This window comes from Triticum aestivum, chromosome 7B (assembly GCF_018294505.1).
Source record: "Triticum aestivum cultivar Chinese Spring chromosome 7B, IWGSC CS RefSeq v2.1, whole genome shotgun sequence".
Lineage (NCBI taxonomy): Eukaryota > Viridiplantae > Streptophyta > Magnoliopsida > Poales > Poaceae > Triticum > Triticum aestivum.
Window position 1 is genome coordinate 189,729,697 of NC_057813.1, and position 12,542 is coordinate 189,742,238.

A 12,542-nucleotide genomic window follows, 5' to 3' on the forward strand; every position below is an offset into this window, starting at 1 on the left:
TATGAGAAGGCTCAATTCAAGAAGCATGTGGCGAAGCTCAGTGTTCAAGACGTCAAAAACTTCAAGGTCATGCTGCATGAGCTTAAAGAAGCCTTTCTGAAGAAGCGCCAAGAAGCTCAAGGCTCTCGTGAGCGCATGAAGAGTTTGGCTGATAAGTGTGTGCTTGCCTACAATGAGGCTGAGAAGCGCAAGTCACTTGGCCGTCCTGGCATTGACCCCAGGATGGCTGCAAAGAAAAAGAAGAAGCTTCCTGCTAACCAGCCTGCACCTTCAAGCCAAGAAGCCCCTCGCATTATCTTCCCAAGCAACATGACTGGCTCGAAGCCAAAGGTCACCACAACCGCTTCAGAACAGAAGAAGACGAGGGCTGCCGAGGCTGAAGCCAGAAAGAGGAAGATTACTTAAGCCTCTGATGCCGCTCCCTCCAAGAAGAAGCGCAAGACCAAGAAGACTAGGGCTGCTCTCACAAAGCCCTTAGTTGTTGAACCCATCTCAGTGGTTCGTCGTGCATCCGCTACCCAAGAACTTCGCATGACTGTTCATGAGCCTGCTTTCACAGAGGCTCCTGAAGCTGAAGTAATTCCAGCAGCTGAACCCACCGCTGCTGAAGACATTGGTCAAGATGACAATGTTGAAGATGATGAAGTTCTTCTTCAAATTGAATATAATGTGGTATCATCGCCTGTTCGTACGAACAGCGAAATCATCAGCATTGGTCGTCCTCTGACACCAATTGCTCAGGATGCTTCATGGGCTGAACGCCCGCAAGAACAAGATTCCCCAAGTACTCCCCAACAACACCAAGTCACACCATCCGTGCAAATTGAAGAGGATGAGGACCTGCCCACTCCATCTCCAAAGGCGTCGCCTGTACTACAAAGGCTTCACAAAGGACCAAGGCCTCAAGCCCCTCATCCGAGTGTTCCAGAAGGAGAAGTGCATCATCAACCTATTGCACGTCAAGTGTTTTCAGAAGCCACTCCTGCTGTGAATGTCTCCGTGTCTGAAGCCCCAGCTACTGAAGACAATCCGGCTGCATCAGTCGATGAAGAACGTCAAGAAGAACGTGTCCATTCTTCCCCCATTCCTGAAGAAATTGTTCATGAAGTGAACGTGTCTGTGCCTGACCCTCCAGCTCAGCAAGTGGAGGTTGAAAATCCTGAAGCTGCCACTACCAACGCAAGTGAAGCTCATGACGTTGTCATGACTGAAGCTAATGTGGAGCTTGAACCAAACAGTGTGCCTGAAACCAATGAGGCAACTGCTCCTGAAGCACCTGTTGTGCAGCCTGAAGCCTCAGCTGCTGCCACTGCTCCTGTTCCGCCACCAAGGCCCTATACAATCAAGCAAGCATACAACCATGGCGAGCTAATCACAGTAAGATGGCCCGTTCTGGTCCCTCCGCCTATTGTCTCTGGTCCTCAATTTGACTATCACATTAAGCATAGGCCTCAGGTCCAGAAGCCCAAGCCAAGACTGCCAAGGTTTCCTGGTACTGCCACATCTGTCGGGTCCTTCAATGCAAATGGCTTCAAAAGCCACAACACATTCTTTGACAGCTCAAAGAACCCCTACACGAAGCCAAGAATATCATTAGATCGGTTCTGGAGTCATCAGCAGCGAAGCTATTACTCCTGTGTTCTGTATGATCAAGGGCGCATTTTCCCTCATATGCGCCTCGACACTGAAGCCATTGCTGGACTGCCCTGCTTAGAAGAAGCACTTGACTTCTTTCGTGATGCTGGTCTGCTCAGCTTTGTCACAGACAAAGAACATTGGAATGAAGAGCTATTGCTTCAATTCTATGCTACACTCCACATTCGCGGTTATAACAAAGATTCGAAGACATGGGTTCTTGAGTGGATGATAGGAAATGTTCATCATGAAGCCAAAGCTCTTGACATCATTGAGCTTACAGGCCTATCCACTCCTGGAGAGCTCTATGAACCTGGTTGTCAAAACCACCGCAATGCATTGGAGAGCATCTTCCATAAGCATGAACCCAATATGAGCCAGATGTTGAGCATGATGAAGCCTTTGCCACGTGATGCTGAATATCCAAAGGAGTTCTTTGTTGATGACCTTGAGTATCTGCCACGCACCATATATCACATCATCAGGCGGACTCTATGGCCTATCAAAGGACATTCATCAGCTGCAAAACTTGGAGGAGCCATGAAGACATTGGTCTTTTACATCCTCAATGGCATCAGCTTCAATGCGCAAGATTTCTTCATCAGGCAACTGGTTGCATCTGGATCTAACCTCTTCGGACTGAAATTCTATGCTCCATGGGTCATGCGCCTCATCAAGCGACACTCTGCTATCAACTATCAACCATCTGCTCGCAATCATGTGATCTTCCTACCAGAGGTTGATATGTCAGTTGAAGCCATATATCCTGAACCTGCCAAGAAGCCTCTTTGTCTTCAGAATGCCGAGCACCAAAGCTTCACTCAACCCATTGCAGGTGTTCAAGCAGCTACACGAATCTATCCATTGGCTGGAAATACTCGTCTGCCCCATCGAGCACCTACTGAAGCCACTGAAAGCACCATTGCTCAAAGGCCTCAGAAGCGCTCTCGGGTCCTCAATGACCGAGAACTTCTTGTGGCCCTGCATTAGAAGCAAGATAAACATCATTTTTTGCTCAAGCGTCAGATGCAAAGCCTCTTGGTGGATATAAATCGCATTCGCAACCTTGCCACCAAGAATGCTTTTGTCGCTCATGAAACTTGTCGGCGATCATGGAAGAGTTTGACCCTGCTCAGTGCTGAAGCGGATCTTCAAGACGACGGCTTCATTGAAAGATTCAAGTTTGACTCCACTCCTCCATGGAATGCTGTCCTACGAAGAACTCCATCTCTTGAAGACTCTGACTATTCTTCCTTCGCGACAACAGTTAATGCCAATGTGATCGATGATGAAGACGATGCAACTTCACCGCCTCCTACCTCTGCACACATCGACACTGCACCAAGTTCGTCTGCACCACCAACCAACAACGACAACCCTGCTATTTCACCTACTCATCAAGAGGACGAGTAGATGCTCTATGTCTTCAAACCTTTTTGGTCATTACTGACAAAAGGGGGAGAAGCGTATGAGTTGATAGTCTTCAAGCGGGTTCATATGGGCGGTTGCTTTATATTTTTGCCTAGTGCTTACAACTCTTGCATTTGATACACTTCGTTCTTTGAGTTGTAACACTTAAACTTGATGGTCATCTGCTACTTATTTGCGTTTCCACGTGCGATGATAACTTCCGCACTTAGATCATTCTGCAGACATCCATTTCTCATTATGCATGTCATTTTCTTAGCCATATCATTTCACACATGATGAATTATCTTCATAAGTTGAAGTGGATCTCCACAAGTACAACCTGCCATGTGCATTTGCATTCCAAAAGCAAAATTACTTATATGCACATCTTTAGGGGGAGCCCTTGCTACTTATGAAGACAATTTCCTATCCTTTACAATTTCACCTACTTTATCCCCGTTGAAAACTTCAACTATTTTGTCATCAATCACCAAAAAGGGGGAGATTGTAAGTGCATCTAGTGCCACCCCTAGTTGCTTTTGGAGTATTGACGACAAAGTGGTTGAGGGACTAATGCTTTTGTGAGAATTGTAGGATAACGCAGGTAGTGTCCCTCATTGATTCGGTTTACCTACCGGAGATGACCCCTAAAAATGTATGAAGACATTGAAGACAATGGTGGTATGAGAAGATATTCATATTGAAGACTATGACATGAGAAGACATTGCGTGAAGACTATGGAGCGCGAAGACTGTGTGGTTTCGTTGTTTCCTTTTCTTCTTTGTTGAGTCATAGGAACCACCGTACTGTTAAGTGGGGTCCAAGTGAACTAAGTCAGAGTGACTGAAGTGATGCTCAACCCAAAGCCTATGTCTTCGAGCGAAGACAATGAGAGCAAATCTTATCCAGAGCTGGATGAGTCAGCTTTGCTTGTAGCTCAAGTAAAGTTGTCGCGTGTGTTTGAAATCTGACCGTTGGAACACGTGTCAGTTCCTTAGTGACCCAGGGTCATTTCGGACAAATCAGGTCGGGTTGCCTTGTGGCTATAAATAGCCCACCCCCTACACCATAAATTGGTGGCTTCTCAGAGTTAGTTTACGGCTTTTGTCATTTTGAGAGCAACCCACCTTGAAGCCTTTGAGAGAGAAATCCTTGCGAGGACAAAGCCCAAACACCCAGAGCCAAAGAGTGTTAGGCATCACTGAAGTCTTTCTGTCTATGTGACCTGAAGACATATTACACTTGAGGACTGTGTATCCTCCAGCCGGTTAGGCGTCGCGTTCTGAGCATCCAAGAGTCATTGTGGATTGCCGGGTGAACGAAGTCTATGAAGGTTCAGAAGTCTACCTTGAAGACTTACCAGAGTGATTGGGCGAGGACTAAGTGTCCTTAGCTCAAGGGGAACAAGGTGAAGACACGGTCTTCTGAGTTGAATCTCAGCCTCCCTAACCAGACGTACAGTTGTCACAGCAACTGGAACTGGTCCAACAAATCATGTGTCTTCAACAAGTGACTGGTTCTATCTCTTCCCTCCTTTACTTTGAGTTTGTCTTCGTGAAGTCATTGCTTATCTATCTTATCTGATTGACTTCATTGCTTGACTACTATTGTTGATTGGCTTCATACTATCTTCCATCCTGACCCTACTACCTAGCTGCTATTAGTCTTCGTATGTTAACACTATTGCATACTTGACTATGGCTTGCTTGTTGTAGTTTATCTTCCGCTGCATATCAATTAGGTCATTTCTATTGTTTGTCTTCAAAACTTCCACGTTTTGAAGACTTTGATAAAAATCACCTATTCACCCCCCCCCTCTAGTCAATAACTAGCACTTTCAAGAATGATGAACCAGGGTTCTATAGTTGTACTATTACTGATGGAAAAGAAAGAGGCAACAAACATTATGGTTGCTGAACAAGGTGAAGCAGAATGGCCATATTGTGCTCTCCTGGATGCAGAAGGCACACATGACTCTAGTCCAACCCCTTGTGATGGCTGACCGCCAATCATGTAGTTTGAGAGGTAATCTTGAGTAAACTGCTTCAGGATCCATTGCAAAGGAAAAAATATTCAGACATTGTCATCTAACACAACTCATTACGGGCAGTAAAAAGGAGGCTACAGGGTTCTTACTTACCATCCTGCAGTTCACTATTGTCTTGCATAAAGTGTAAACAAATAGTTCGATTGACATCTTTTGACCCATTTTAATAACAATGTTTATCAGTTTCCTCACTTGATGCTGGTTCATGAATATCTCATTGCCCCATACGCACAAAGGGTCAAAGTGTGGATCTTTGGCAATGACATATGTACCTAAAAGCACCAAGTTAATATTAGAAGCTAAACAACAATTGCAATATGATGTAGTACAACACTCCCTCCATCCCATTATAAGATTTTATTACATGTATATCTAGACATCATCGGAACATTAAGGTAACACTCTTCCTTGTTGCTATGTAGCCTGGGATTGCATATTTAGTCATTCAGTACAATGCATGTTGCTATGTAGCTTCAGTGTATAGGCTTAAGCATGCTAGTTAAGCAAAACAAGAAGTGGAAAGGTGTGTTAACTGCATCAGGCATAACATTTAAAAACAAGCAAATAGTCATTCAAACTGGTATTGTGCAGGTCGAAAGTACCTTAGTTATTGTTAAAAAAACGAAAAGGAATGTTAACTGCAATATCCTTAACAACAACCAAATATCGTAATTCATAGTGGTATTGTTGAAACTGTTATTGATGAAATTGAACTGCATGGCAAATAGTTCACATATAGAGCATCACATTGTGAAGAACTGAAATAAACAAGTCATAAGGCCATCTCTAGCCAATCCTTTAAAAGTTAAAGGCATAAACCCTTAGTGGATATATATATATATACTCCAACATTTTTTGGCCTTTTCTAGTCGATCCCCAAAACTTAACATTGTAAACTTCAATTTGATCAAGTTCAAAGAAGGTTCAACCGAAATTAGCATGCATTCAAACATAAACATAGATAGTTTTGCATAATCAAAGATAAAACATAAATTTAAACTAAGTTAAACTAATTTCAGTCAAAGTAGAGGTCGAGCCAATCCTTCCTCGTCATGTACAGTGTGCCGCGAGCCGAGTCCGGGCTGGTTCCATCGTCGGGGTTGTTACGGAAGGCACTCCTACACTCGTCAATGTCGATCTCCTCGTCCTCGGGGCCCACCTCGACGCCCTCCATGCTGCCATCCTTGCCGCCTTCGATCTCGTCATCGGAGCAGAGCATGATAACCTCGCCGCCCTCCGCGCCATCGTCCTTGCCGCCTTAGACATCGTCATCGGAGGAGAGCGTGATAACCTCGCCCCCCTCCGTGCCGGCAAAGATCGCCCGCTCCGCCTCCACGAGCTCCGAGTGCTGCCGGCGGAGCTCTTGCATGTAGGCCTCATGAGCGCCTTCGGCCTCGAGGCGCTCCCACGCCTCAGGGTCCTCTCGCACCATAGCCGAGCTCACCACCCCTGGCTCCGGCGAAACAAGGTCAACCGGACGTGTGCCGAAGGGGAAATTGAGCCTAGGTGCCACATCATGGTAGCGGACCCGCCAGCGGTCGTACTCCATGGCCACGAGCTCAGTCGTGTGGAAGCTACCGAGCCACCGGCGGGTGTGGGTCTCCCAATCTATAATCTCAGTGACCCACGTCCCCCACCGCCGTTGCCGGACCCCGAGGTAGGACCTTGTCGGCTGTCAGGTCCGAGGAAGGACGGGGAAGTCCTCAAACCGGCATAGAGGCGAGGCAGCGGGCGGATCGGGGGACCGGTGACGGCGGATCGAGCCCAAGGAGGAAGACGGGGACACCTCGCCGGCTACCTCGTTGACGTCGGGTGAAAGGCCGCGATAAACCTCTTTTTGGCCATTGGCTCCTCGAGATTCCTAGCACAAAGGCAGAGGTTGAGGATGGAGGCGGCGGTGATGGCGGCGACCTACCAATGGTTTCGGGAGTGGTGTGTGTCGGTGTGAGCGAAGGTTTTGGGGAGTGTGTGGTGTGTGTGGAGGGGGGGGCAAGGTGGTGTTTGAGGAAATACTGCGGAAACTTAAAATTTTACTAGGCGGGAGTAACAAGGCGGGGCTACTGAAAATTTGGATGAAGGGCGAGCAGATATTTTTGAGATTGCGAGGGATGCAGAGGCGGGAGTAAAATGCCGGGGCTACTGAAAATTTGAATCAAGGGACTGAAGCAGAGCGGGAGTAACAGACATCGCACACGGTCCGCACATACTAATCGTGTGCTATCAAACATTAAAACCTTCCAGGTGGTAGACATTTTCGAGATTACGAGGCAGTAATATTTTCGATATTGCAAGGGATGCAGATGCGGGAGTATTTGGGGAGCGAGCTAGTGTGCTTGACACGCCGGCTGTGGACTGTAGCCGACGCACCTTCTCGCATAAGCCATAGGTGTTGTATACACCGACGGTGCTCCAGGATATTTTGTACTACATCTCACATGGCTGGTGATAATAAACTGTGTGGGATCTACTTGATTTTTCATCTTGATTTGAATTACATAATGGGGTCACAGCGGCAATGGACGGTGTTTGAATTGCTAGAACTTTTATCTGAGTGAACATGCAACTATATGTGTGTCGTAAAAGAAATGGAATTATTGAGGGTTCGTTTGGACATTTTATACATTAAATTGGTTTTCTAACCATTTGAGGTGCACAATTCAAAATTAAACTACATGCACATGCTCCGGTGCACCAACATGGGTTGTGAAATCATATATGTGTCCATGGGTTTATGCTTATGTCCTATGCAAGAAATGGGAATGAATTTTGAACACCACGGCACCGTGGCTCTCCGGCAAACGTCGACGTACTTGCTTTTATAATTCTAGTAAATCCAAAAGTCGTCCGAAATTCATGAAATTTGGCTTGCTATCATGGAGCGGCATCAATATGCCGTGGTAAAATTTTTTGTCCCATTTGGAGCGGGTTCGGGTATAAGCTTCTCACAAACCAGAGCTTCTCACAACAAGTGTGATGGTTTTTGTAGGGAACGTTTAACCTTTCTGGACGAAACGATATCCGTTGCCTCTTCTTGATTTCAATTATTTTCCTAATGTCAACATAGAACAACAGGAGTGTTGTGTCAATTTTTGGAATTTTTTGGGGTTTTTTTGGACATTTTTATACATTAATTGAGTTATCAATGCATTTATGTGCATAATTCAATTTTGAACTACATGCACATGCTCTAATGCATATAAATTGGTTGAAAATTCAAATATGTGTCCTTGGTTGCATGCTTAGGTCCCATGCAAGAAATGGGAGTGAATGTCAAACACCCTGCCATCGTCACTCGTTCGCAAACGTTGAGATACCTGGTTTTTAAATTATAGTAAATCCAAAACTCGTCTGAAATTCATGAAACTTGGCATGGTATCATGGAGTGGCATCAACATGCCGTTGTAAACTTTTTGTCCCATTTGGGGCCGGTTTGGGTAGAAGCTTCTCACAAACCAGAACTTCTCACAACAAGCCTGATGGTTTCCGTAGGGAACGTGCCACCCTTGGGGACGAAACGATATCCATTGCCTCTTATTATTTTCAAAAAATTTCTAGTGTCAACATAGAACAACAGAGTGTTGTGTTAAGTTTTGGAATTTTTTGGGGTTCGTTCGGACATTTTTATACATTAACTGGGTTTTCTAGGCATTTTATGTCCATAATTCAAATTTGAAATACATATGCACATGCTCGAGTGCATATAAATTGCTTGAAAAATCAAATATGTGTCGTTGGGTGCATGCTTAGGTCCCATGCAAGAAATGGGAATGAATTTCAAACACCAGGGCACTGTTGATTGCCGGCAAAACGTTGAGATACCTAGTTTTTAAATTCTATTAAATCCAAAACTCGTCTGAAATACATGAAACTTGGCATGGTATGATGGAGCGTAATCAACATGTCATGGTAAAATTTTTGTCCCATTTGGGGCAGGTTTGGGTATAAGCTTCTCACAACAATGCTGATGGTTTCGGTAGGGAACGTGCCACCTTTGGGGACAAAACGATATCCGTTGCCTCTTATTGCTTTCAAAAAATTTCTAGTGTCAACATAGAACAACAGGAGTGTTGTGTTAAGTTTTGGAATTTTTTGGGGTTCGTTTGGACATTTTTATACATTAACTATATTTTCTAGGCATTTTATGTGCATAATTCAAATTTGAAATACATGCACATGCTCCAGTGCATATAAACTGGTTGAAAAATCAAATCTGTGTCCTTTGGTGTATGCTTAGGTCCCATGCAAGAAATGGGAATCCTACACTAGGGCACTGTTGATTGCCGGCAAAACGTTGAGATACCTTGTTTTGAAATTCTAGTAAATCCAAAACGTGTCCAAAATTCATGAAACTTGACATGCTATCATGGAGCAGCATCAACATGCCATGGTAACTTTTTTTCACAGGTAGATTAGACCAAATAGAAGTATCATGCTAAATTTTGGAATTATTCCGGGTTCGTTTGCATTTTTTATACATTAATTGAATTTCTGGGCATTTAATGTGCATAATTCAAATTTGAACTACAAGCACATGCTCCAGTGCACCAAAGTTGGTTGGAAAATCAAATGTGTGTCCTTGGGTGAATTTCTAGGTCCCATGCAAGAAATAGGAATGAAATTCAAACATCTGGGCACCGTGGCTCAGCCAGAAAGATTGAGAAACTTGGTTTTTTAAATCATGTAAATCCAAAAAACGCTTGAAAATCATGAAACTTGGCATGGTGTCATGACATGGCACCAACATGTTGTCGTAATTTTTCTGTCTGATTTGCGAAGGAGCACACATTAACAATCAACAAAGTCATTTTGGAACAAGTGTTGTCACGTTACAAATCGGAAACACAAGTACTATTGAAACCATGGGCGTTCTACTCACCAATTACATGCCGCCACGCGTCCCCTTTTTTATAGGCTAGAAGGTGACGCGCAGGGTAGCTATTTGAGTACGGGAGGCATGCGATCAGACCCCTGCGCGTGCTCATCGGGAGGAGAGCTCTTTGACCTCTATTCGCTGCGCACCTCCCTCCCAACGTCTCCATTAATGGCGCACGAGCCCCTGTTTCATGGCGTGGCTATGTCTCACTGGACTGAGATTTAAGAGAGAAAAATGAAAATCCGAAAAGAAAGTTTTACACGGATCTTGATGTAAGATCCGATAGACCTATATAGCATCGACCGCGACTTATAGCAAGCATGATGAATATAAGGACAATGACAATGGATAATAATTGTCTTACATATTTAGGAACATAATTAAAAAAAAGCCACATGCGGCAACGCCCGGAATACACAAGGGCAAAAGAAGAAGGAAGACAACGATCTGGCTTGCTGATCTCTACTTTTTTGATGCGTTGCTGCAGGCCGCTAGAACTAGTCTCCGCGGCGAGCGGTGATGAGATCTTTCTTGTCCTCATGTTGTTGCTTTAGAGCATCCACGGATTCCTCAACCAGCCTTTTGTGCTCGATGCACAGCATGGCATTGTCGTCCATAAGTTTCTCGACGATGACGCCGGTCCTCTTAAACAAGGCAGTGGTCTCCTGCTGCTGCTCCGCACTTCCGACGATCTTCGCCCTCAGCAAGTCGCACTCGGCTAGGAGCTTTGCATTGATCTCATTTAGATTTCGGATGACGCCGGTAGCCTATTAAAAAGAGGCTTTCATGTCCTCTTGCAACCTCGCCCAGCCGGAGATCTGATCCATCTGGCTATGGACAATCACATGCATGCGCTTGTAAGAGTCCTTGCCTGCCCGCGAGACATTTTCCCAGGCCGCCGCGATGCGAGAGGACATCTCTGCTGCATTCGCGGTGTGGCGGGACTTCTCTTCTACTTCCGCGGCACGGCCGGACAAGTCTGATGCATCTATGATGCGGCGGGACCTCCGTGCTTCTTCGGTGATGCAGCGGGACCTCTGTGCTGCTACGGCCGCGCGGCAGGACATGCCGGCTTCTTTCACGGTGAGGCGGGGCATCTCTCGTGCTTCCGCTTCCATGCTCACCTCTCCCTGGTGGCAATCTCTCGACCCAGAACTCACGCTGGCCATGGTAGACGCAAGGGAACGATGATGAATGACTTGTTTGTTTTTGTGGATGAGGAGTTGAGGAGGAATGTGCAGTCATCTTGGTGTAGTAGTATTTATAAACGAGTACTAATACACTCCTAAGTGTGAAACCGTTTAGGTTTTGATCGGTGTGAAGAAGTTTGCAATTAAATAACGCATGGCAGTAATTTGGAATGTGACGGGACGCAGGCTCAAAATTTATTGATGGTTCTAGGTGCGGCACTATTCCCGGAAGGAGTAACATGGGCACGCTTTCTTGGCTGCGTACGTGGCGTTAGCACCATAGGGTGCACCTCAATAGGCAATGTTAGCACACGTCTTGTTCCAAGAATCGTGCGCACTCGTTATTACCATCACGCACGCTTCTTTTAATTAGAATATGTGCCCGTCTAGCACACACACGTTGATCTGTCTAACTGTTTCTGTTTGTTGTGGCTCATCGCAAATAGTTCATCCATGTGAAGTGTATGCCATCAATCGCAGACACTTTGATCTGGCTGACAATTTCTGTTTTGTTGCCTAATCGCAAACAGTTAATCCTTCTGAAGTGTATGCCCTCAATTGCATACACCTTTATCTAGCTGCCCGTTTCTGTTGTTCCTCCTCATCACAAACAGTTAATCCGAGTGAACTTTATGCTGTATATCGCACACACCTTCATGTGGCTGCCTGTTTATGTTCTTCTTCCTCATCTCAAACAGGTCATTGAACTGAACTGTATGCACTGCATCGCACACGCAACCAAAATCTGAACCGTGTTTGATGCATCCGTCATCACAAAAGTTTTGCACCTTTTTGATGGTTTTTTACACCATCGCTTGCAACTATTGCATCGCAGACAGTTTCATCAAAGGGTATCTGATCGTAGTGTCGCATTAGCAGCATCCTGCAGTAGTGTGAAGATCATTGGACAAAATAAACTTGATTCTTAGTAATAGTTTTGAGATATGATGATGTGATATGTGAGTCATGTTGATGAGTATATGTGCTTTAGTAAGAATATTGGTGTTAAGGTTTGTGATTCCCTATGCAAGCACGAAAGTCAATAGTCATGCAATGAGATTACATTCTGCTTGTGGTGCATTATTCGGTGTTAATTATGCTTAATGCTCGCTTATGAGATTATTCGTTTCTTGGTTGGTCGCTTCTCAATCTTTTGCTAGCCTTCATTTTGCACTAAGTATGATCATTACTTGTGCATCCAAAATCCTTTAAACCTGTTTTGCCACATGAGTCCACTATACCTACCTATATGCGGTATTCTTTTGTCGTTCTAAGAAAATTTGTATGTGCCATCTCTAATTTTCAAAATAAATTTCTCTTCTGTGTGCTCGTACCGCTCGCGAGGCGGTGAGGGGTGGCTAATATTTTCCATGCTAGATGTCTTAT